Consider the following 27821-nt stretch of genomic DNA (forward strand, 5'->3'; position numbering starts at 1 on the left):
TCAAGAGGCTCCAGCACCAGAAAACCAAAAAGTTGGCCCTAATGGGACCACTTATAAGGTTTGATGTTAGGCAACTCATTTAGCTTTCTCGGTCTGTTTCCTCATCCATAAAATGAGAAAAAAAGTTATGGCCTAGTCATACATATATTATGAAGCTTAAATGGGATTTTACATGCCATGTACCTGGAACGTTGCTTGTCATATGTAAATGCTTAGCTACTAAATTGTACCTACTATTCGATATATTAAAGGCTATTGAGAAGAGATTTCAAATAGGCCTTCATTAAGTCATATGTAGTTCAGTTCATTTTGACTGTTTTGGGTGAACTCTATGCTAAAGTTAAGACAAAAGGCATATACAACATCGGTGTTCCCTATAAGAGATTTATAGTCACTTTAGGAAGAGTAATAAAATCCCATACATAAAACCTTCCTCTTTCTGCATAATAAAAGATGACATTTTGAAGGGTTCTGTTACAGTACTAATGTGATTCTGGCTAAAACATATTTTAATATATTTCTAGATTGTAGGAAGTAATAAAACTTTCTAAGAGTAAAAAAAAAAAAAAAAAGCAAAAACAAAACAAAACAAAACAAACCCCCATAAAACCAAACCAAACAGCTAAACAAAGAAGTAACCATGATCCCAAGTCAGTACAGGGATAGTGAGCGGTGAGAAGGTGAAAGCCTGTGTTATCCAGGCGAGATCTTTGGGCATTTCAGAGCGAGGAGCTGAAATTACAATTTCCACAATTAAGCTTGGGCAGGGCAGTTGAAGCAGGGGAAAGTGGTTCTAGGCACTGGACCCCTGGGTCCCAGCAAAAGAAAATAGATGCATCCCTGGCTGAAGCCCTGATGGCACGCCGACAAATTAAGATCTCACAGATAGAAGGCACAGCAAAGATCCCCCTCTACTAATAAACCTCTACTAATGAAAATCAGGACAAGAAAAAGCAGGTGCAGATCCTTAAGGATTTCACCGGAATAACATAAAGAACATGAAGAAACTAAGAACAACATATTTAAAAGTAAAATATAGAATAAAAAAGATGAACAAGCAAGGAATATTCATAAAAATTTTGATTTAAGAAATTCAGGAAGAGATTTTAGAAATAAAAAATACAATTACTCAGGAAATCAGCCTCGATACGCTATTCCTGTACAAACAGATCTGATTAACATTTTACTAATTACTTCAACAACGTCTCTTCCGCCTTTTGGGACAGGAGAGTATCCAGGAATACAGATTTAGTTGTCTTGCTGATACCTTCCAATCTGGAATATTTCTCAAATCTTTTTGAGTTTTAAAGATTATAGCTTATATAATATTTAAATTATTATATAATTTATAGATTTATATAGATTTATATATTTATATAATTTAAAGATTATAGCTTTATATTCGATTTTAAATATTAGGGTCCTTATTTTTTTTGTCCTTTTTTTTTTTAAAGATTTTACTTATATTCTATAATATGAACCTCAATCTGAATCTGCCTGGTGTTTTCTTGTAAGAAATTCCTAGCAAAAACACCTCAAAAAATGCATTCTTCTCAGTGCGCTGAATCCCTGGGCTCAGGACATCAACTCTCTGTACCACTGTGATGACAGTGTAGATCACCTGATCGTGTTGGCATCCGCCAGGTTTCTTCACACAATCAGGCCACCATCCTTCCTTTCTAGTTGAGTAGTACTTTGTGAAAAGATAATGTCCAAGAGTGACAAATTACATTCTTCCTCAAACTTCCTCCCACCAGACTTAGCTTCTATCAAAAATTCCACCTGAATTGCCAGCAATTTGATGATTTGCTAAAAGGTGAACTTCTGTCTCCATCATCCCTTCTGGATTCAGAATTTTGCATTATAATATAAGATAGAGCCTGGTCTTGTCCCCAATTTACGTATTTACTTAGTCATACTTCTATAAATCTCGAGTCCCAGATTCCTATTTTATTCAATAGGTTACATACATTATTATGATTACTTGTTTCAATGCTACAATTATCCCAGATCTGGACTGTGCCACTTTTACATCTTCTCATATTCTTTGAGTACACTTTCTAGCACAGTAAAAATCCAGGTTTATTATGTGTTTTTCTCTGCCCTCGTCTCATCATTTCTAAAAGAGCCTTGGTTCCTTTCCTGGAGATGGTATTTAAAACCAAGAACTGGGCACCTGTGCTTGTTATCACTGGGCACCCTTGCTTCCAGAAACTACACACATACACACAAACATACACACGTACACATAAGTACATATATATGTCATAAATTAAATATTCTTTTCATTACTTTCCACGTATCACATGTTACATACTTTTAAGTTAAAAATAACACTATCACCTATGGAACATTTTGAAGAATAAATAGGATGTAGACACTTAAAAAAAAAAAGAGGAAACTTAAATGCATTAAACAATCTGAAAGGGAAAAAAAAAATTAGATACTCAGGCATCCGAGAGGGAGGTGGATATTGGAGGCCAGGCAGGGAAGAACGGGATTACATATGCACAAACTCTGACACGTTTATAGTGATGTTTCCAGTTCTCCATGAGAGTCAGACTAAGACTGCCTTCCCAAAGGTGTCTACACCCCAATCCCTGAAGCCTGTGACTAACTTAAAGCTGGTGAGAGAAGAGGGATAACCTGGGTTGGCCAGGTGAGCCTGGTGTAATCCCCCAGGGCCCTTCTGAGCACGTGAGAGGTGCGGGAGTGAGATGAAGACATGTGACGGTGGAAGCAGAGGGCAGGGGACCAATGAGAGATCTGAAGGTGCTTCCCCGCTGGCTGGTTCCAATGACCAAGGAACCCCAAGCCTAAGCAATCCAGGTTGCCTGTAGAAGCTAGAAGAGCCAAGAAAACAAACTCTTCCCTAGCACCTTGAAAAGGAATCAGGACTCCTATAATACCTTATGTTTAACCCAAACTTCTGACTCCTGGAGCTTGGAGGGTATAACGCTGAGTTGTTTTAGGCCTATGAAAGTACTGCACCTGCCAGGGGAGCCTCAGAGTTCTTTTCAGCTTTCCTCTTTTCTGTTTCTAAACATTTTCTCCAACCGTGAGGCACGTGGACCCTGATATCCTCATTGTATTTACTTCTTTGGTTCAGTCTTTTAATTTTTGTCAGTTAATTCATTTATGCATCACATCTTAAATGTTCTTTTCATCTAAATCCTGTGTAACGAAAGTCACGTCATTTTAAATTACAAGTATCGGTACTACGTAAGAGAAGTTTTGTAGAGTAAATAGGAGTTCGGCAGATATAAAAGAAGACACTAAATTCACTAAACGGGTCGAGAAAAGGTATTATATACTGGGGCCTAACTACACGTGGGTAGGGAGACCAGAGGGAGAAGAACATGATTAAACAAGACAGAATGATGAGAGAACAACTTCAGGCAAGGTGCAATCATCAGGGGCAACGTTCACAGAAGGAGCGAAAGGTCAAGTCAAAGAAGTTCAGAGAACAAAGCCCATCGTGTTTACCCGGTGATGCTTCTGGAAAGTTCTTAGAAAGGCTGGAGTGTAAGGAGCAAGAACAGAAACACAAAGGCCAATGAGGAATCCGATTAACCACAAGAACTGAAAGCGAGCTGGCATATTTTGGAGGTAGAAGGGGTGTGGGGGGGTAAGGGATACACGGGTTTCAAGAGAACAATGAGGGGAAAATCCAAGAAAACAGGGAAAATCATGCCTGGGTTTCTGGATGCCTTGGAGGGTTCTCCTTAAAAGATCTTCAGCTGACCCTGCTGACGCTTACCCACGTAGCCCATCGGGGGGCCCTGGCAGTCACGGGGGAGCTGTCCTGGATCGAGGAGCCACAGGCCTGCCTCCCCCTGGTTTCTCCAGGCACTCCCAGCTCGCAGCTCCCTCCTGTCCACAGCTAGCTCCCAGCTGCCCACCTGCCCTCCCAGATTCCAGAATTGCCAGGGCATCAGCTGCCAAGTGTCACTGTGTGTAAAGCACTGAGGACAACGCCTGGCACTGAGTACGTGGGATGTAAGGGTCAGCCCCTGCCGTTATTCTACTGCATTTTGTTACTTCGAATCCTTTACTTGCACATCCTTGCCAATTTTGATGGGATTAGAAATAAGCAGATATTAGTCAATGTACGTATTTAATAAGGAGTCTGAGAAACTCTGTCTCCCTCCTAGCTCAGCCTGAATTTTTGCCACTTGCATTAGGTTTTTTTTTTTTTTTTTTTCCTCCAGTGTGGTTCTTTAAGGGCAACCTAAAATAATTGTGTTAAAATACTGTTCAATATGTTAGATATCATGATTTCATAGTCATTTAGGCGAGGGGTAACCCCTTGCATAAACTGCTGCAATTTCCTCAAAGAATCCACTGTGCTAACCTGAGTTTACCTGTCAGGAGCACTCTAACACGGGATGATAGACGGTCTGCTCTATCACCCATGCTAGAAATAAGTCAGGATTCTCACAGCCAAACATGACACAATATGCAGTTTTAATGACCCACTTTTTTGGTTGAAATGTCTCAAAGCATTTCTTGTGGAATTCTTTCACAGTGCGTCAGCACACATAGATGGAGAACAGGTTTGTTTTTAAAGCCTGTTTGGCCAGAGCTGGGTGAGACTCATGTGTCAGCCTTCAATGTGTTAACTTTTATTAATATTCACCTCACTTCAGAAGTGATTACGGGACAGTAAATCCTGAGTAATAAATTCCTACCTCACTTGGTCATTAACCTCCTTTTTTTTTTTTTTTTTTTTTTTTTATTTTCTTAAACTTAATAGAATTCCTAGGATCACGCTTTGGAAAATGTGGATGTAGGTCAAACCTCGTCCAAAAGTGCTGCAGTCTGCGAGTACATTTTTAAAAATTTAACACTAAAGGTCACGGTGATAATGACACTTATGAATAATATGAATAATATCTCAAGTCAGATATATGTTCACTTGGAGTCCAGGACATAGAAGATTAGGACTCATGTGATTTCCCCGTAAGGATTCACCATTTCAAGAAAACTGTTAGGAATAAGGAATAGGCAGGAGGCCCATCTTCACCCTCTCAAACAGTGCCAGTGTTCTCATAATCAGGGAGGGTAGGCTGCAGCTCGAGTGAGCAATGCCATTTCTGCATAACGTCGAGATGCTCAAAGAGGCAGAAACTAGGGTTTATGAGGTTAGAGTCGTACCTGCTGTAAGCTTGCTGCTAGAGAGGAGTGCGCTTTGAAAGAATATTTATGTAATTTCCGAGATATGATGACTAATTCTACAGTGAAAAGCATTCGGGGAACAGCCAACCTGCTTCTAGAACTGCTTTTCCTGAGGTACCCACCTTTAAGAAATAACGCCATCTTCATCAAATTTTCTAAAGGTAGGAGTTCATACTTATTTTTATCTGAGAGATTATCAGAGTGGGTAGATGAGGGAGATGAGTACAGGAGCCAAGGCTGAGGTATTAGAGGATGCTCTTGCCAATTAATTTCTAATCTCCGAAAATCCTAGCAAACTGGAGACTAAGGGTGTCGAGGTGGCTACCAGGGATGACAAGGGTGTTGCTTGCTCAGGACAAGAATGAAAACATAAGGTAAGAGATGCTGGAAGGGTATCATCAGATATTTAATGTAGACTTTAATGTAGTTCATCTTATCTGTGATGTGGCTACTTTCCCCCATGTCTTTCTTTTTTCCCTCCCCTGTCTTTTTAATCTTTAACACACCTCTTATTAACGGGATAGAGGCCGGATCTGTTTGGGGGACCATGACTAAAAGTGCGACTTTATAAAGGGTGGCATGAGGAGTGAGTGGAGGCCAACCTCAGGAGGCTCAGGGATCTGCTACAATGATCTCACTGTACCTATAATGACGTCTTACCATTTGGTAATCAAAGACGTGCTCTTTAGCATGCAGGGTGGCGTTTGAATCCAATTACCTCGAAGTCAAGTGGCCTCTATAAAGTCTTTCTTCTAGGCTGTATTCTCTCTGCCCTCCTTAATGGGATGCTACTCTTTGCATTTTAGGTACATGACTGCACATATCTGAGAATGCATCCTTTTTTTATTCCACTGCAAACTTCATTTTCCCCTTACCCGAACCAAGTAAAATAAATTAAAAATAAATTTTGACATCTGACTACAGACATGAGGTTTTGTTCATTGTCTTGGAGCTAACAACCCTCCTGGCTGAAAATACTCAATATTTCTGCTAGCTTGTGGCCTCTGATGGTAACTCTGCTGAATACTGCTGCTGAATTTTTCTCTCATTGTTTTATGAACATCTGTCTTGTCTCCTCGTTCACTATTCAAAAACTAAACCATAGACAACTTGAACATAAAGCATGTCTTATTCTGTACCCTCAAGATGTTTATCACAACACTTGTGCCCACAGAGGATGGGGGAGAAATACTAAATTTCCTCTAGTTTTGTTACTTGAAGTGTTGTAGCCAGCAATAACCCACTCACTCATTCATATTTTTAACATGAATTTTTCTACCAAATAACTTATTAATAACTTATATACAGATAAATTTCTGGGTATGTGTTTAACTATATTATATATGAGTAAAAGGAGTTCTTTATACTTTTATGGAATAGAAATTTATCATTTTTATTACCCAAATCTTCACACAATATTTAATTTCAAAACCCAATCTGAATAAATTATATAATTAAAATGGGGGAAATGATTATCGCCTCTTCTGTTTCTATCAAAATTTCATTTGTTCCTTCCTAAAGACCAAGTTTCTTGATATGTAAGGTATCAATTACAAAGATTGATTCCAGAAACAGACTAAAGCATTAAAGGCAACTAGGTCAATAGTGACCTGTATATCCTGCAAGCGTGGGTCCTTCCATTTGTGATACCCCTTACGCAGGACTGAGAAGAATCCTGCTTTGCCACTGCCATAGCAAATCATGAAGGTTTAATGTATTTCAACTTCTAAATGTGATGTTTATCACATCAAATAAGAGTTGATGCTTTCGATGGTTTCTTTGCCACTCAAATGCAAATAGAAATGAGAAAGAGGAACTGTTTGAAGGGGCCCCTCCTTCCCACAAAAAAGGAACTACTGGTTCCAGAAACAGAAGAGCCTAAAAGGAATACGAGTCTTTAGACCTTCTACAATATAACCTCATTCAAAGCTACTTCCATTTACCCAGGTCTGTAAGATGTGGTAAACAAAGTCGCCGTGACACAGCTGTCGATTTGGAAGCGAATAAGATTTCAAAACCAAGTAAAATTGACACCATTCATACATCTTACTCTGCTGGTGTAGGAGTGGAAGTCTGTTATTTGCATAAATGCCTGTTTGTTCTTAAAACTTCTTGAATCCTTGTGACACTGTGAGCCAGATGTCATTACTGTTTCAGGTTACGTGTTTGGTTAATCGGAATACATATATAACTTGACCAAAATCACAAAAATAGTTAGTAGCAGAACTTAGTTTTGTACTCGAACAATTTGGTCCTAGAATCCAAATTCTTTCTCAATATACTCTACATCCACCATCGATGAATAGAAGTGACCTTAACAAACCCTTACACTCAAGTGTCTTTGTCTATACACATCTATACAAATGTAAATGTACGCATACATTTGTATGTATAAATCTTTAGATTTTAAAAAATAACTGGAAGGAAATAAACCAGTAGGATGAAAGTTACGGTTTCTAGGTAGTAGGTTATGATTTGTTATCCTTCACATTTTTACATTTTCCAAACAGTCAATAATCATGTACTATTCTTATTTCCATAAAACAACATATTCAAAAACAAAATTTTTACAAAATGTTTGTAACTGCACAATCTATCTAAAATTTTGACCCTTACTCTGCCACCTTATGGAGACTTTCCCTGCTTTAATTTTTACGTCTTTGGCACCAGTCATATTTGTTTCATATACTAGGTGTTTTCCTTACTTACGCTGTCTCTTTCTACCAGTAGAATGCTAACTCCCTAAGAATCAGAATTTTTATCTGTTTTGCTTACTTCTGGACTTATAACAGTGCCTGATGCATTGTAAAATCAATCGGAATTCAATTAAAAATATTAATATAGTATAGAAGCACTGTTCCTTGAAGATTCATATTTGAATTATAAGGAATTTCCATCTACTGACAACCCTTTATAAATGTGTGGTAATTTATTTTATTAAAAAAAAAAAGAACAATGAAAACCAATTTATTCAGGTCTGACTTTTATCACAAAGAAGACAAAAGGCCAGTAATCCATTTCAGTCACTCCTGATACTTATCCTTTTCTAAATAGGGCAACTTAGTTTTTATCCAAGAACAGATTTTATTCCTAAAAAGCAGTCTTGAGTGTATAGAGGGAGAGAAAGGATGAGAAGGTGTTCACCCGCTCCATCTCATGTTCCCTCCAGGTAATCACCAGCTTGCAGAATGTACAACAGTTGATGTTCAAACTGAAATTCTCTTGAGTTTCCAAGAACAAACTCCTACAGGGTGGTTCAGTGATACATCGAACCAGGAAGATTTCAGTTTAGGGAGTAACAGTAAGCAACAATTGTCAATATTGTTGGAAGGGAAAGTGGAAGATGTTCTTGATACAGGGACGAAGAGAAAATGAGGATGAAGTTAGGAAAATGTATTGTGTTGAGTTCGTACTTTGGGATTAAGAAGGAAAAATAGACACTATTGAAAAACAACAGCTAAAATTAAAGGCGTACCCTAAAGGTTGCCAAGGACACTAGAACAAAAGTTTTAAAAAGATGGTAACCACTGTGTGTTGTGGCTTCCTATTTAAAAAAATCGAAGTATGACAAAATCAGCTTTGTTAACCTGTTAACCTCAGAGCTCTAAATTGAAACAAAAACAAGATTTAGAAAGGGGGGGGGGATGTGGAAGAGGAGGAGGCAACTGAAAATTAGAAATATCAAAGAGAAATGGTATAGTTTCTTTGACATTCGAATGTTTCTAGACAGCACAGAATCTGAGACATTTCTCAGAGTTCCTTCTGAAATCTGATAAACATTTCACAATTCAGCTTCTGCTGCTTTTGCCACCTTTACTCTCTCACTACTCACCTCCGCGCTTCCAGCACATACGTGTATAGACACAGATTCATTGCATTTGAAATATGTGTTACTTTAGAGTCCTACTTAATTGATCTAGGATAGAAAAACAAACGAAGCTATTTTATTCTATAAAATGGGCCCTGTAAATTCAGGGGGGAAGGGGTGTAAATTATGCCATGATTATAGATCTTTGTGCTTTTTTGCACATAAAGTAGCATCTAAAAGAGCAAGTTCTTCAAAAAGATTCCTTTTTCTCTCCGTCGCTTATTCTCTCTCTGCCCATCTCCTCTTTACACTTTCTACCAGTCTTCCACATAGGCCACTGACCCATATCAGGTAAGAATAAAGGAAATGGAATTTTGCCAGTTTTATTTCCAGGAAATGTATGATTTTAAAAATAAATGTAGGTTTATTTTTATCGAGGTTGTTGATATCAACTTGGACACAGAGATCATTCAGAAACTCATGTTAGAGCTAACTTCTAATTACTGGAAGAAAGTCACAGTTCATAGATTCTTCTGGCTCACTCTATAAACCACACAGAGCCGCATCTGTCATTAATATTTGTATCCATTGTGATGAGGGAAGACAGTTCCCTCAGAACTCGTAGTTAAGAGTTCTTTGTCATCAGGATTTGTGGCCCATTTGGGTGGAATTTAACATTTATAGAATTCAGAATTTCAACTGGAGAGAGAGTCAATACATAGACTACGATGGTCTGAGAGATGGGCAATGATGTTTTAGAATTACTGTGGAAATTGCTGAAAATATTAGCAAGGGGTACGCTGCTGAACCAGTTAGGTTATTAAACCTAAGGGGTAGGTAGGTTTAGACTCTGTGCTTCTGGATGATCCTCAAAACAAATAGGGCCCAAACTTAGAGAGATGGGACTAAGTTTCCCAAAAGATTCATTCTGCATGAAAAAAAAAATGAAATTAAAATCTCAGCTCAGCTTATCAGATTTGGAACTGAGAACCCTAAAGCTATGTAGACTCACATAAGGCAGCAACGTTTACTGTCACATTGAAACTGAGCTCCTTTTGCTTTTGATGTGGATAAAATATCTGTTGTCCAGATGTTAACTGCAGTTTCTACTAGCTTACCTCCTCATCTAAATAACACCACAAATTAATATGCCCTAACCCCTACTATAAAAGCAGTATTTTAAAAACTGTCCTGGTCATGGCTCAATGGACCAAAAGTAGGCATTTGTACTTTAAAAGACAACTCTTCTCTCTTTAGGGGCCTATGCTATCATCCTTCTTCGAGAAAGGAGTTAGGCCAATTGGTTTCCTCTCTCTCTTTTTGCAATGTATGTTAGGGAATTTGAAGAAAGCCCAGTTATCAGTAAGAACTAAAGCTGACAGGAGACTTAAAGTAAAGAGAAATTCATTAGGAAGGAGCATAGGTTGCCTCAAGAATATGAAAACAACCCAAAGATACATCCTCAAAAAGCACAGATTTGGACCATTTTATGAACTGGACTGTGTTCCCTACAAGGAAGTTCTAACCTCCAAGGTGACGGTGTGTGGAGACAGGACCTTTAAAGCAGTAATCCAGATTAAATGAGTTCATATGGATGGGGCACCAATAATAGGAATAGGGGCTAGTGTCCTTATATGAAGAGGAAGAGATACTAAGGATGAGTGCACACAGAGAAAGAGGCTCTGTGCGGCCACAGCAAGAAGATGGCTCTTAGCAAGCCAACAAAAAAGGCCTCAGGAGAAACCAAACCTACGGCACGTTGATCTTGGACTTCCAGCCTTTAGAACTATGAGAAATCAATTTCTATTGTTTAAGCCATCCAGTCTGTGCTCTTTGGTGCCAATGAACTCTGATTAACAGAGACCCCCAAAATGGGCATCAATTAAGGTTTGCACATGAATGACCTGATGAGTTTGTGTCCTGCCAATATCTAACTGGATAATTTAGGGGAGGTTGTTTAGTCTCTCTAGATCATAGCTTCCTCATCTGGATGATGGGAGGACTCACTCTCTTAGACATGCACAAATTTAAATTTAATGGGAATGATGACATTCCTAATTACTCCAACTCCCCCAAATTTCCCACTCTCTTGATAAATGCATAGATGACATTACTTACTGTAGGACAAACAGCCGGTTCGATCACTTTTTCTCAATTGATACATGCATATTTTAGTGTCACCAGTTGAGTCATGAGAGTCTTGAGGAAAGATTCCAGATCATGCACTTAGCTACTCACTTAAGAAATATCTATTGAACATATCCTATGTGTAAAGCACCATTGATGGGAATAATACTATAAAGAGGATGCATATGACGGCTTCCTTCATGGGAGAGACTAACAAGAAAGATTATGTAAGTTAATTCAGAACTGTAGCCAAGAACAAAATATGACATAATCTTAATGAATATTTGGAGAAAGACGGTGTAATGTTATACTGGAGTTCACAGGAAGGTAATTCCTTTCCCCCAAAATCAAATTATTAGGAGATCATCTGATTATCTGAAGCATATGCCAGAAGCACACTTTGTTCACACACTTGAAGTTGGTGGTGAAACCCCTCTGGTTAGGATCAGTCCCAGCCAACACGAGTTCAAAACTGCTATAAGGCCACTGCTTAAAAATCCGCAGCTTTTGCTTGTCAATGGTCATTCCTTTAAGATAAATTGGCTTGCTCGATGAAACAAGAGGGAAACAAGTCAAGTGTAGCTGGTTTAGAGTTCATGAAGAATAATCTGAATTTAAGTTACATAAGCCTTCAAAGCTTTCATTTCCATAACGGAGTGATGGAAAAACACAATCCACCTTGTACAGTTATTGTGAAAATTAAAGATTAATATATATAAAACTCCAAGAAGACCATTTAACATACTGTAGGCACTAAAAGTGTTTATCATTATTATTTGGTTTCAAAGCAAATATGGAAAAATGATGATGATGATGATGATGATGGATTGTGGAGCACCATCTTGAGAATGAGGTAGTCTGTGACTTGACTCAAGATCCACAGAACATCAGTGAGGGAAGATGTACTGTGAGTCACATTTAATCATCTTCCTCATATTAAAAACTCCTACTGGAGGGGGGTCAGTGGAGATGGTAATGTACGCTTCCACTAACTCTCCTGAGCCTGTGAATCAGGCAGTGAGTAAAAGAAAACCATTGGCAACTGTTCAGCTACATCCCAATGGTGATAAGTGAAAAGAAAATAAAAAAGGCATTTTACAAAAATCTGGCACAGAGTTCACTAGTCACAGGCAGAAGCAGAAGACAACTAATCATGGAGAGGAGATGGAAATATTAAAGAAACAGGAGGTTTTTGCAAAAAGAAACCAGAGAGCCAAAGAACTAAAGCTAAATATTTACTGGCAGTTTTGTAAGTGGTTCTTACTATACTACCTAGGACATACTTAAAGGAGTTGGAACAATATTTCCAGAAATATTACCTTCTACATCATCAGCAAGCACCAAAGCTGGCAGCTGACACTGGAAGCCTCATTACGATCCCTTTGTTTTTCCTTCAGAATAAATGTGTTTATTGCAAACGTCCTCTATTCTTTTTGCCTGGCACTCATAAGGGAGAAGCATGAACAAACACAGTTCAACTAAATCATTACAATTACACCAATAGTTATATTGCAAATATATTCCAAGTCATATTTCTGTGTTAAGTGCAATAATATTTCATTATAAATATTACAATAAAAATAAGTCTCTTCAAAATGTGTAGAACAAAGTGTAGAACAATAAAGTGTCATTATTCGAAATGAAATATAAATCTAATATTCCCAAACTTCTGCAATTACAAAACACTTGGAAAAACACCCAGGGGCCTTTCTTCCCAAGGTGATAGAACTTTCCTTTAGACATTTATTAAGATCAGGATACCTCTCATTTTAAACAGCAGCTTTGCATTAGCCAGGGTGTTAAGTACCGACCTCTGATACAGTTAAGCCAAACTTAAAATTAAGTTAAATTGGCCTTTTCTGGCTTCTGACAAAAAAAGTATAAAATGCAGTCACATCCAAAGTGTGAAGCTTAATAGGATAAAATTTAGAAGTGATGTTGCATTCACACATCTAATGTCAGAACTTGTCTTTTTAATGAGGTATAACTGACATATAACCTATTAGTTTCAGAGGCACAACATAATGACTCAATATTTGTATATATTGCAAAATAATCATAATAAATCTGGTTAACATGTCAAAATATAAGTTACAATTTTTTTTCTTGTGATGCGAACTTTTAAGATCTAATCTCTTAGCAACTTTCAAATTTTCAGTACGGTGTTAGTAACTGTAGTTACCATGTGGTACATTAAATCCCTATGATTGATTTACCTTATAATTGGAAGTTTGTACCCTTTTGACGTCCTTCCCCCATTTTGCCCACCCACCCCACCCTCTGCATCTGGAAATAACCAATCTGGTATCTGTGAGCTTCCTTTGTTTAAAGTTCCACATATCAGTGAGATGATGTGGTATTTGTCTTTTCCTTCCTGATTTATTTCACTTAGCATAATGCCTTCAAGGTCCACCCATGCTGTTGCAAATAGCAAGATTTCCTTTTTCATGGCTGAGTAATATTCCTGTGCATATACACCACACTTTATCAACCACTGATGGACACTCAGATTGCTTCTGTCTCCTGGCTGTTGTGAATAATGCTGCAATAGAAATAGGATAGAAATATATTTTTGATTTAGTGGGTTTTTTTTTTTCTTTGAATGAATACCCAGAAGTGGAATTGCTGGATCATGTGGTAGCTCTATTTTTAATTTTTTGAGGAACCTCCATACTGATTTCCATAGTGGCTGCATCAATTTATATTCCCACCAACAGCACACCTGGGTTCTTTTTTCTCCCTATCCTTGCCAGCACTGGTTGGTTATTTCTTGTCTTTTTGATAATAGCTATTCTAAGAGGTACGAGGTGATTATCTCATTGTGGTTTTGATTTGTATCTCCCTATGATTAATGATGCTGAGCATCTTTTTATGTACCTGTTGGTCATCTGTATGTCATCCTTAGGAAACTATCTCTTCAGTTCCTCTGTCCATTTTTTAATTGGATATTTTTCTCTATTGAGTGTATAAGTTCTTCATATATTTTGGATATTAACCTCTTAGTGATGCGATTTTCAAATATCTTCTCACATTCTGTAAGCTGCCTTTTCATTTTGTTGATTATTTCCTTTGCCACGTGGAAGGTTCTCAGTTTGCTGTAGTCCCACTTGTTTTTGTTTCTGTTGCCTTTGCTTTTGATGTAAAATCTAAAAAGTCAATGCAGAACCTTCTCTGGATACGCAATTGACACTTATTCAAGATTGTCACTGCTACGGAGACATCAGCTTATCCATTCAATAAGCTGTACCACAAACATTTAGCACCTGTATATCTACTCCCAGAATCCCATTAAAATAAGAATAAAAAATATAAATAATTATTAATCTATGAGATCAAAGAATACATGATGAGATCATGTTAACTGAGAGACTGGAAGGAACTTCCGAAACGCAGAAATAAGGTGAGGGAGAAGGCAACAAAATAGAGAAAGCTTCCAATAACAGCCTGCAGAGGAGACTCCACGAGGCCTTCACTAAGCGATTCAATGCACTGAAGCATCATTTCCTGCGGAAGGTAACTCTGCAGGTGACTCCGAGAGCTCGAACAGACTGACATATCCACAGAGACGTTCATCCGCCAGGTGCTGTGGTGCAGCTAACAGTTTGACTCCAATACAGTGAAACTCATTTGGACTACAAGAAATATAAGAATAAATCTGTGCCATTTAGGTCACAAGGTTTGTGTTAATTTGTTACAGCAGCAATAGTGAATGAATATACCATATAAGGTAATGCCAATCAGCAATCAAAGGGATGAGCTATTGATACAAACAACACAACTGAACATAAAAATAATTGTGGAGTGAACTAAAAGGACAAACATGAGTATATATTGTATTATGCCACTTCCATAGAATTCTAAAAAAGGCAAAGTAATCTAAAGTGATGGAAAGTACACATGTGATTGTCTGGGGACGTGAGAGACAGGCAGGTGCAGGGAGGAGGTGTGGCGAGAAGCCTGAAAAGACTTTGGGGATGAACTATACTTTCATAATATTGATTATGGTTTGGGTAAAACTTATCAACTCATACAGCCAAAACTTATCAACTCATACACTTTAATTATGTGCAGTTTATAGTATGTCAATTATGCCTCAATACTTTTAAAATTAAAAATATGTATATATGGGGGTATATGGATGCATATATAAACACAAACATACATATACATACACAAATGTGTCAATGCACACACATATATAGTGTGTATGTAGAGAGAGACGAATGAAAGCAAAAAGAAAAAAACCCCAAAGCTCCAACATTTATCTTACAGTAGCTTAAGAAAATGAATAAAATGAAACATTAGAGAATTGTTATAGAATACAGGGAAACCTCTCAGAATTAAAGGGTATCACTTTATAGATTCAAAGTGACCAGAATAGTGAATAATTAGAATCATGCCAAGATTCAAAATTATGAAATTTCACACAATGCCAAGTTAAAGAGAAGATCAGGGATCCCTGGGTGGCACAGCGGTTTGGCGCCTGCCTTTGGCCCAGGGCGCGATCCTGGAGACCCGGGATCGAATCCCACGTCGGGCTCCCGGTGCATGGAGCCTGCTTCTCCCTCTGCCTGTGTCTCTGCCTCTCTCTCTCTCTCTCTCTCTCTCTCTCTGTGACTATCATAAATAAATAAAAAATAAAAAAAAAATAAAGAGAAGATCATTCTTTTTTTTTTTTTTTTAACAGATTTTATTAATCTATCCATGAGAGACACAGAGAAAGAGGCAGAGACACAGACAGAGGGAGAAGCAGCCTCCCTGCAGGAAACTTGATGCAGGGGCTCCATCCCTGGACCCTGGGATCAGACCTGATGCTCAAAGGCAGATGCTCAACCACTGAGCCACCCAGGTGCCCCTAAAGAGAAGAGCTAAAAAGCTTAGAAGAATTGGTATTGTGCAGGACTGAATACTTGGGAGGAAGGGTAATGAGGAGAAAAGAAATGAAAAGTCACAAAAGAGACTTGATTTGAATCCAAAATGATATTAGGCTATTTGAAAGCAAATCTATCTGTTGGAAGTCAGCAGCAGAATAATGACATAAAAGCTTTGAGAAGAAATAATGTCCAAATTCTTTATCTAGCCAAAGATTCAATCAACTTTTCAGGTAGGAAAAAAAAAAAAAAGACATTTATGATATACAAAGGCTCAAAAATTAACTCCTAAAACACATTTTCTTAAAAAGCTATTAGAGAATGTCCTAGTAAAATATGGCAGCAAATCAAAAGAAAAAAGAAAAGGGTAAGACATTGGATCAAGAAAGGAGATCTAATATTTAAAAAGTGGGAAGAGAAATCCCAGTATGACGGTTCTGCACTAATCCTGAAATTTAAAAATTTCTCAACAGAGCAGGAGACAGGTAAGAGAGAGGGGCATTTTAAGGAAAACAAGTTATAATTTTATATGTTTCAAGTGTCAGGAAAAATGTGAGGCATTTGATAAATTACTTTTGAACATTAAAAAATTATGGAAGAGTTATGAAAATATAGCAAATGCAAAAATAAGTTTTTCAAAAAAAGAAGAAATCTTACTTGAAAAGATATTCATCTTGGTATACGATACTTATCACTTGACTAAGCACTAAACAATTTTAATGTGAAAATAATATATACATTAACTATTGATTTAATCAAGAGTAGTAATGCTTTATTGGGAAAGTAAGGAAGCAGGAATTGCAGAGGTGAGGTAGTGGCATTATGAAAAGTTAAATTTCCACTAACTCAACAGAAAATCAATAGACATTTTAATGTAACAAAAATTGTAACATAGGTATACAATTTAGAAAATATAAAAGTCCCAGAACAAACATTAGTAAGTAGAAAAGCTAAAGAAATTGTTTTCGCAAATAGAGCCTAGAGAGCGCAAAGGGATGGGCAAGAAGATACTGTCTTAAAAAAAAAAATGGTCACTATTCTACTGTTTTAAACCATGCCCAAATATATATTTTTTTTAATTTTTTTAAGGTATTTCAACAGAAATCAGCAACAGTTGTCTTGGCAATACTTCCTAATTAGTACAGTTCTGCAGGAGTCTCTTTTCAGATGCTGAATCATTTACTTTCAGAAAAATATGCTTTAGGCTCACAAAAGAAAAAAATGACTGAAAATTTTAATAGAGGTCTCGATTTTTATTGCATAGCAATTTTTCAAAAATAGAAATAAGTACCTACTGTATATCAGGCAATTTTAATTTTGGTGATAAAAAATTAATAAGAACCTGTTCTCAACAGAGTATAGTTTATTGGTGGGTGGTAGTAACAGCAAATACACAGAAAATTAGAATTCATTGTGATTATGTTCAAGGAAATAGGGGAAGTAGACAGGTTTAGTTATAGAGAGATTTAAAACCCAGAACAGTTTCAAATTTATAGAAAAATTGCTTGGATGGACAAATGTAATCAAGATAAATAAGGAGGGGAATGTGTGATTGATTGAATATTTACTGAACAGCGAGCACAGGCTGGAGCATCTGTAAAATCTAAAACAGAATATATACCTTTCAAACTATTGAAGCTGAAAACCAGCAAACTAAATTTAATTTAGCAAAGACAGAAAGCGAAGGAAAATAGTAAACATAAAATCCAGGGAGCATTAAAGAAAATGCGGGGGGAAAAAAAGAGCAAGGCACATCCATTTTCACAAATATAATCCATATATTGGTAAAGTTTTCACTTAAATTTCTAAGAGAATTCTGGAGAAGTCACTTGGTAAAGGTCACTCCCTCTCTGAACTACCCCCTCCTCCCCAGTGGTTAAAAAGATGGGAGGGAGAGAACTCGAAAAAGTAATGGATGATTCTTCATTCCTACCTCAATGCTAGAAACTAGGAAAGAATTCCGGAATAGACAAAGCCAGATTGACCAAATAAAGATGTCAAGGCACCTTTGGTGCTGTATTGCTGCAAGAAAGTTGAAGGGATTTGGGGTTGAGTTCACCATTACCGCATCTGGAAAAGCTGTCCCCTTCCTCTACGATGAGGATTAGAAAGTAAGTTACAGGACTAATGAAATGTCTCTCTCTCTCTCTCTCTCTCTCTCTCTTTTATTTTTTTTCAATATGAGAAGAAATAATATGTCTCAAAGGTTGCAGGAGAGAAAAACTTTGAATAAGATATGTTACAATAAACAAATAAAATGTAGACAGAAATCTGCAATTTCCCCCTAAATAAAAGTGAATTCTTAAAAAAAAATATGTTACAAAGCATCAATATGAAAACAGGGCTGGGTAAAATAAAAGACATAATTTAGGGTTAATAATTTGTTGGTTGACATTAAAAGTGCTTTTTGAACAAATAAAGAACAGAATCAACTCATGGAGAGACTGAGTCATTGGTAGAAAAGAGAATCGTAAGCAGCTTCCAGAATACAATGAGGTGGGGACCTGACAATTTTTTTAAAAAGGGAGGATAAATTGAGTTTTTACAATCAATTGTGATGGTTAAATAAAGAGGCAAGAATGAAAGAATCCAAAATAATTAAAGCATTGCTACAATAAATTCCCTGGGCTGAAAAACGATGCCATTCTGCAGTTCAAAGTTATAATATTTAGGGATTACTATTCCTGTCTTAATTATTCTAGAGTCAAAAAGTTTTCATTCACATATGTATCATGAGAATGTATCCCATCAAATAAATCTGTATCTTCTAAAAAAAAAAAAAAGAAATTGCAAGTATAACAAGTTGTACTTGTTCCAATTGGGAAAAATAATAAAATAATAAAAATAATAAAATAAAAAAATAAAAATAATAAAATAAAAATTATATATATATATATAATTATATATATATATATATATATATATATCCAAAACGTGAAACTTGTAAAAAAAAAAACACTGAACATGGACATACCTACACATACAATTAAGCCTACATAATGATAAACTAGAAAAGTGGTAAATAAGCCTAAGTTGCGATAAACTAGAAAATCAGAACCTAATTATTTTAAAATTTGTAGAATGTTTGAACAGGCACAGTTTTTGAAGGTGATAATGTTTTTCCACATTTTCTACAATGATCATGGTATTTGAATATCAGAAAACACTTTTTAATTTAGGCGATGAGCAAAGACACTGCGCAGATCCACTTCCCAGTAAGCAGCCTACTCAGACGTGGTGAGTGGCTGGGGTTGGTGACGGCGCCTCGACCAGCAGGCCACAGGTCTGCACTCCTGCAAAAGATACCCGGACTTCCAAGGTACGATGCAAGCAGTATCTGGATTATTTCATAACTCCATCATTACATGAAATCCCAAACTTATTGTTTTTGCTCTGATTCCTCTTTTCTCCCCCCACTGTCTTAACTTCTTTTCTCCAACAAGGACTATCGAAAAGCAGAAAAATGTGCCACCCTGTCCTTAAGAGACTGATGAGGGCAGACCAAACCCAGCAAGAGAGTATAAAAGAAGTGACCCTGACGTGTTCTCACCGGGGGTCTAGGTAGAGGTGAATTCCAGATTCAATAACAAGTGTGACAAAAGAGTTTCATGTCCACCTGAACTCTGTCCTGAGAAGGCCACGTAAAGAAGTATTTTGAAGTCGGGATTTGACTTGCCCGAAAGAGGGGGAATGATCATTTATTTGCCTTCTCTGCTCTACAGCATCGATAGCTGCCTTTGTGCACTGACAGTGCACGAATCTGAAGGTTCTGTATGCGGCTACCATCTTACACTACTGCCTTACAAACATCAGATACTGGAAAATTTTATTTGAAAATACTTCCAAAACACTAATACAGGCAGTGCATTTGGATTTCAACGCTGGATCAGCTCCCTGGAGTTTATCCCAAGGACAAGGCTGACGACAGCTGTTCTTAAGGCTCTCTTGTTTCCTCTCAAAATTTTAAGTGATTCCTTGACCACAAGAACACTTGTATGATTAAAGCAGGTGTCCCAACTGATGACAGCCAGTTATTTCTTAAATATAAATGGCTAAGAGACGCTCACGGCGTTTCAACATAGAGGTATCAATGGAAAGGAACACAAACTTTAGCAAAGCTTCCTCAGCAGATGTCAAATCTTATTGAACGGTGTATTTTCAATGTTGAGCATGGTGCCTAGAACACAGTAGATGTTCAGTAAAGTATTTGCCAAAACACACAATTGTGAGGCCTGGGATAAGCTGCATCATGTACCATGATTCCTGGTCCCCCGTCATTTCCTATTCCAGCGAAAACTTAGAACTCAGTATTCACATCCAGGCGAAATAACAATAAATGTTAAACCTGGATTTGAGAGGGCAGGGTAGAGGGTAGAGGACACAATAAAGGGAATGGGTACTCAAGGAGAAGGCGGTCTAGCATAGTAGGAGAACGGAAGAGAGTCTGAGATGGTAAGAAAACCTTCATAGTTCGTCACCATCCCTGGAAAAAGTGAGATATAAGCTGTAACAGAAATTCTGGAAGATTCTTGGCTGATATCTCTGTTGTATCTCGTACCTGAGAGAATTTCACAAGAGGCCACAGTCCTTCGACTGTGCGTGACGTACAAAGATCATACCCTGAAATGCTTAGCATGACTGTTTTCAACATGCTATTTTTCCCAATCCAATTTTTTTTCGGGGTAACTAATGGCAGAAAGAAGCCAGTCTCCCTAAACCTCATGTACCTCTCGGTACACCAGCAAGCCTATGGGATTGATCTCGTGTTTGCCACACGTCAGCTCTGTGGCCATGGGCAACTTCCTTAACGTCTCAGTCTTACACTTTTCCTTTAAAGTGTTAATGAAGAATTACGTGAAGGCCCATAATTATGGCTGGCACACCGACGCACACACAGGCTCTGTACTGTTAGCCGCTCTTTTCAGCCACCTTGGTAAGACTTCTTCAGAGAACAAGACCATATTTGCTGGTTCCAATGCCAGCTCTGTTAAGCACCTGTCTTACATTTACTAAATGTTCATCTTATATTACTAAGTAAACCATTTCTCATGCCAGGCCTCAATTTCCCTATTGCAAGGTGGAGTGGCTAGTACCTTCTTTGATGGATTTCTGAAAGAATTAGATGAGTTAATGCATGTCAAGCGCACAGTAACAAGCTCACTTACAAACCCTCCATGCTTTAGGGCCGCTATTTTCAATGGTGTTCAATGAACACATGATAACATCTTTCCATTCACTGTGGAGTTAAATAGATTTAAATCTGACAAAATATTCTTGGCAGAAATAAAATTCAGACATACTAAGCCTTATATGTGTTGAGCATCCTTCACATCAAGGATTTCTAACTAGGCTGAAGGAAGGAATATCAGGTGATTGCGAAGAAGCCTTGATTGCCACATTTCTAGTTGGTTATGAAAGGCTATTTTTCAAGACTAGGTCTGAAGCAACGAAATGTTCAGATTTTTCCCATCCCTTTTTTACTTTTTGGTAACAGATCGTGCCATTCCTAAAGACAATGCAGTACTCAAGCACCACACAGGGCTCAGGCTATATGAAGGAAATTATGAGAATTAGGTTTTGGAATTATATTTAGATAGAAATATTCTCATGTACACACATTCCCTGTTCAGTTATATCGTGTCTTTAGACCATATAAAGTCTTGAAAAACATTATTTTATGGACTATGCACTAAAGTAACTGTGTACCTGTGATTTAAATTCTAGAGTACTGTTGTCTAAATGGGTAGAAGTGCCTCTGAGTGGGTGATTTCTTCACATCTGGTAAGAGTCATGACTAACCGCAAGCTGTTCCATGGGGCACATACCACCAACTCACTTGTCTTGGAGCAATGTGTGAGAAATAGAAAAACATCATTCAAAATATGAGTGCTCCAACAGACGCATTATACCAAAGATAGTATTCTAAAAGGCAGTATTTTCCTCAATAAGGAAATTTGAATTTACTCTCTTACCCTCGATTTTCTATACCTATTGTCAGTGGCTGACATCTGAAACCTGCTGCTTTCTTATGATAACAGGCCATGATATATATATATTTTTTTTTTTTTGGGGGGGGACCATGATATATTTTATAACATATAAAATATGGTGAAGGGGAAGATGCATTTTGATCCCTGTCGAAATAAAATTCTTTCTCGGTTGTCATGTTCCATACTTTCATTTCATGAATATCTATAATTTTGCAAGCAAAATATCAAACCATCAAAAATTGCTAATGCTGTATCAGAAGGAAATGCGAATTCAGAGACTAACAATTATGTGAATTATTTTTTGATGACTCTGTATTCTGAATTTTATACCCTTGTTATGTCGAAATTTATAGATGTAACATGATTCAAAAGAAGTCAAAGTGCTGAACTATAAAGAAAAGATATTAAGCTTGACTTTTCCCGACCTATGTTTAGTAGGAACATTTATACTGTAAGCATTAATTGTGTTGGGATGTCTTAGAACGTCTTAAGATCTGAAAAAGTAGCAAAAAAAAAAAAAAAAAGAGGCAAATTGGCATATGTCTTTTTTTTTTTTTTTTTTTTAGTATACACTATAGCAAGTAACCCCCTAAACAACCCTACCAATCCAAATATATATAGGAGAAAATGGGAAATTTAGAGAAGTAAAAATTGTGGCAAAAATCATACATAACAAACCATAAGAAGCATCATTTTTTAAAGGTTTATTTATTTATTTTACAGAGAAAGAGAGAGTGAGCGTGTGAGCAGGGGGAGAGGCAGAGAGAAAGGGAGAGAAATTTTCAAGCAGACTCCTTGCTTGCAGAGCCCCACGTGGGCTGGATCCCAGGACCCTGAGATCACAACCTGAGCCCAAATCAAGAATTGGACACTCAACCAACTGAGCCACCCAGGAGCCCCAAGAAGCATCATTTGAATCCAAGCTGCTTGACATCACCACTCAAGGTCTTGACCATTTACCTCTCTCTGAGGCCATCCTGTGTTGCAGTGTGCGGTTGGTAGTCAAGGGCATCTTAGGGAGACTCTAAGTGTACCACCGGCTGCAAGTGCGCCCCTGTGTCTGTTAGGACCCACCAGTTCACAGCTAAAATGTGTTTTGATGTCTTTTGAATAGGTCTGAGTTGAGCTTAAAGTTAGTGAATCAAACTCACTTCATCTAAAAGGAAAGAGAAGTTGGATCTTTGCAGTCAGCTAACCTTGGGGAGAATTATTTGAAAAATGATTTGGGAAGCGTTGGCACAACCAAGTGGATAGTGCCCATTGTGTAGATAAAGAGCAAAAACGCTGTGCTGAGTAATGGACAACCCTTAATTTCACTGATTTGAGGTTAGGGTGTTAGGTTAGCGACTGGCGTTTTATAAAAATATTAGTCACCAAGTCCCGAGGCCACGATACAAGCAGTTCCTGTAGGAGGAACTAACCCCGCAGACTTGCTGATCCTCGTGGCATTCCTACCCGCCAGACGGCCACCTTAGCTCCTTAGCTCGACCTCTCCTACTTGTGCGACCTTGAGCACCAGCTTTTCTGTCCTTCGGTTTCCTCGTCTATGCAATTACAGTAACAAAGATCGGTCTTTAGGAAGATTAAGTGGGTTACTATGGGCAAAACACTCTAGTGTCTGGCAAAGAATAGGCATTTAATCACAGCACTTGTTATTCTGAGTTCATAAGTAAGGAGATTGAAACCCATTAAAATCAGCTTGTCCCGATCACTGTATGAAGAGTCTTAAGATTCAAACAACATTCTGTGATTTCATATCCTGCTTATTTCACAGAGTGATTTTTTCTTTTTTATATTTTTCTTTCTTTTTACATTTATTTTTAGAGTGCTTTATTCATTGACTTTAAATTATGACGGTGAATCATTAAAAATTGATAAATAAAATACCACAAGCCTGCCACACATCTTCCCTAGGCAGAAATCAAGAACTATAAACTTTTACCATGTATTGTACCTTAAAGACACCACTGTGAGATAATTCATCACGGGAGGGTGCTCACTAAAGCCCCCTCGTTTTTCAAAAAGTTATACAGTTACAAAAATAGGACCTAAAACACCTACAGCAAATATAAAGAATTGACAGCATTTGAGGCATTTATTAGGGTCAAGATTGAACAGCCAAAGGCAAAGTCTGAGCACTCAGCTCTACAAGTCTTACAACTTATTTACCGAAGTGTCCAGTAAATGAGACAAGACGGTAACTCCTATTTAGGAACTTCATCCGACCTTAAAAAGGAAGGATTAGGGGATTATAGTTAATATTAGAAACACACTAAAGTTCCATTTTCATGGACTAAATGCATGTGTTTGGCTAAGTTTATCTAGGCTGTACCTACTTCGTCTCTACTAATAGTAGAGGACACCTATTTACAACCTGCTGCGGTCCACACACCGAAATTCATTATCTCAGTGCATACACAGTTATTTTATTTTATAAAACTGTTTCTCAAAATGGGTTCCGTGGTTAGAGCCCTGGAGGCTGCATGTTTGCTAAGAACACAGATTCCTAGTTGCCTCCTCTGGAGGGAGATGAGATCATAAATCTGGAGCGACTGAATAATTTGCATTTAACAAAAACTCTGGGTGATTCTTTAGATCTTGAAAATTTAGCTCATATAATTGAGAGAAATGAGCTAGGGCAGATGAGACACATCGCTCGAGGTACCAGTGAGTGATGGAAACTGGGTTTAAGCTGGACCTTGTGCATATATCGGCAAAGCCCAACCCCTCTCCCCCTGCCTAAACTGTTACTAGTGCACCAAAGCCAAACATAAAATCTATACCATTTTAGGAGTCATTTTGACAGATGTCTTTGGGTCGGCCTATGAACTTTCTAGAAATGCAATGATACAAGTATGCCAAGACTAATACAGTGCATTTGCAAAATGGTTTCATGTCCCTCCAATTCTACGCACAGGGAAGTCCTATCCTCCGAGGCCCACTGCATTTCAGTTCTAGTGAGGGGGTGAATGCGGGGACTCCTATTTGGGGGAACCTGGATCCTGCAGCTGCTGCTGGTTTCTCACATGCCTGCTGGGTTGAAACCAACCAGCATTTAAAGTAATTGCTGCTTTGTGATGCAGTTCAGCAGGGAGGGCAGCTCAGAATCAGGGAGGGGTGTGTTCATGGCTCAGATCGACTGCTCATCAAGAGTTAATGCATAGAGCACCTAACCCTCAATTCCCTCGCCCTGAAAATAGGAAAAATGATGTATGTCACTACTAACGGGTTACCGAGTATCAAACAATGCACTGGACTTGTAAGCTTTTGGGACAGTGGGCAGGGGTAGTATCCACACTGTGCTTGCTGCGGCTGCTGCTGCTGCTGTGTTTGGTGGTGGTGTGATTATTATCCTCCACTGCAATCCTGAGAGGTGGGCATTACCCTGGGGGGTGGGTCTGGAAAAGCACCTGCAGCTCAGAAAAAGCTCAATTCCTAAGTTCAGGGATAGGGACAGAATTTCGATCACAGGGAATTTGAGACCTTGGTTCTTTTCACCAAGGTACAACTATTTTACATTTATCTATACATTTCACATTAGTATTTCCTAAACATCTGCACAGTTCTAAAATACTAAAATATTAAAAGGTTGAGCTTTTTTTTTTTTTTAAGGCATAGGTTTCTTGTGAGAAGTTGATTTATACCATCATCAATGCCCAGTATTTTTTTTTTTTTTTGCAGTGACATCCATGGGCAGAGTCTAATGCTAAATCCTAGATTCAAAGGAAGACCTCAGCTCCTGACAACCCTCAAGAAGTGTGATGTTTTGGATAAATGAACTTCTTGATAGCTTTGAAACACTCATAATTACCTCTGATGGAATTTCTTATTTATCACTTCTCTTCATTCCTAAGTAGAGGGCACGTATTTATCACAAACTCTATACTGCTTTTGCTCATTCAAAGTCATCATTTTAAACCTCAATATTCTTACTTTGAGACAACAGTAATTCTTCTGAGCCATTTAAGGTGTATGTAGGATTTAAAAAAAAATGGTCCTAGACACCTGTGTTTTCTATTTGGGTTGAAAAATGTCTATATTCTCTTCATGGTTTGGCTCTCCCTCATTGGGAGATTATCACTGGGGGGCCTGAGTTGTATTCATGTGGGAAATCTACTGAGGAAGTAAAGAAAGAGAAGGGTAGGAATTAAGGGACAGAGTAGACGACCTGAGGGGTTCTCAATTAGATGAGATGCCCAGTCCTTTGTGCTGATCAGGATGCTATTCAGTAGCCTAAGAGAAGTATAGTTTTTGGCCCCGGAATATCTCCCCCCCCAACTTTTTTCTTCTATGTTGCAGGAACTTTACGAATTATGAATTTTCATGAATTATTATTATTATTATTATTATTATTATTCATAATTTTAGAAGGAGGCAATCAATGCCTTCTCTTTAGTCATAAATAAAAGAATCACCTGTCAAAATACCAGGGCAAGTCAGTACACATGTGTGAATGCATTTCTTTCACTGTATAAATGGCTTCAGAATTTGTTTTGTTTTTAACAGGGGAAGAGACTAGGAAAGTTCTAGATCCTTAAGACATGAGTGAGAGGAAAATGAGGCTTAAACAGTGGACATCAGAGATTCTGAAACTAGGTGTTTCCCCCAACAATGTCCCTTCAGGGTATTGTGAACCAGGAACTGGACACAAAGCAGGATGGTTGCTAAGAGGCTTTAGAGGTGGGCACCTGTCACAGCAAGCAATTTATTTTGAAAAAAAGGAGAATATAAGTGCTTTGTGGTCCACAAATTCCCACGTACGTGTAAAGACCATTATTATTATTAAACCACTTTCTGAGTAGGAAGTGTTTGATTCCCTGGAACTATTAAAAACACTCTTTTCATGTTTAACCAAATGTCCCTTCGAATAATGATGAATCACTTAACAGCTTCAGCTAATCCCATTAAACCCAAGCCTTTTAGGACAGGCTGTGTTTGATGTGACCTATGGTTTCCCTGAAAGTCTTGCTGGCTGTATTGGTAAATAACAGCCACCAGAAGCCAGAACTCACATTGTCCTTTTCTTGCCCACTTTTGAATGACACATGAAATCCATCCTAAATCAAATGAACAGAGCAAGCCAGGCTGGGAAGCACAGTTGGACTTTCACCAGATATCACTGCCGACTTGCCAGCTAATGTGTTCCTCCAATATGTGCTAAGGCAAAGGCAAACACACACTCCCCGTTCTCTGTGAGCCTAAGACACGCCGGTGTACCCGTGAGACTTCAGAAATAAACTGTGGAATGCTCTTTCCCCCCACCCCAGGATTCTCACATTTTACTTCCTAATTTATTAAGCTTCCTAACAAAACAATATGAAATGTAATCAAAGTGGAATAAAAAATTAAAAATATCTTAAAAAATAAAAGTATATGCAGACCTCTTCAGAAAACAAAACTTACAGGGGGGCATTGTCAGTAAACGAAAATGTCAACACCTTCCTGGAAAAATGCAGAGTTTCCTACAATTTGCATAAAGGTGTTGAGGGGATCCCTGGGGGGCTCAGCGGTTTGGCACCTGCCTTCAGCCCAGGGCCTGATCCTGAAGTCCCGGGATCGAGTCCCGCATCGGGCTCCTACATGGAGCCTGCTTCTCCCTCTGCCTGTGTCTCTGCCCCTCTCTCTCTCTTTCTCTCTCTATCTCTCTCTCTGGGTCTCTCATGAATAAATGTATAAAATATATATATATATAAAAAAAGGGTGGTGTTGAGCAAAGCTCTCAGCCTTCCTACTATCCAAAGTCCTCTGAAGAAGGTTTTTGCAGTAATAGGTTCAAGAATGAAAGTGTCCTTGATAACGCCATCGCTAAGCACCCTGCCCGGCATACAGCAAGAGCTCGATAAATAC

The 27821-nt window shown here is 38.0% G+C and overlaps 1 protein-coding gene and 1 long non-coding RNA gene across 8 annotated transcripts in view; one reads left to right on the forward strand and one right to left on the reverse strand.

Annotated features, from left to right (window-relative positions):
• The window catches only part of ANO3 (anoctamin 3), a 372668-nt gene that overhangs the window by 210217 nt on the left and 134630 nt on the right, over positions 1-27821 (reverse strand). The window lies entirely within an intron of this gene.
• On the forward strand, positions 5005-26291 carry LOC140615371 (uncharacterized). Of its 2 annotated transcripts, XR_012016043.1 has the most exons (4): positions 5005-5339; positions 5471-5552; positions 22698-22919; positions 25656-26291. It is a non-coding gene; the product is annotated as an uncharacterized lncRNA (long non-coding RNA). The 2 variants fall into 2 exon arrangements; XR_012016042.1 differs by lacking the exons at positions 22698-22919; positions 25656-26291 and adding an exon at positions 5985-6104.

This window comes from Canis lupus, chromosome 23 (genome assembly GCF_048164855.1).
Source record: "Canis lupus baileyi chromosome 23, mCanLup2.hap1, whole genome shotgun sequence".
In the NCBI taxonomy this organism is placed as follows: Eukaryota; Metazoa; Chordata; class Mammalia; order Carnivora; family Canidae; genus Canis; species Canis lupus.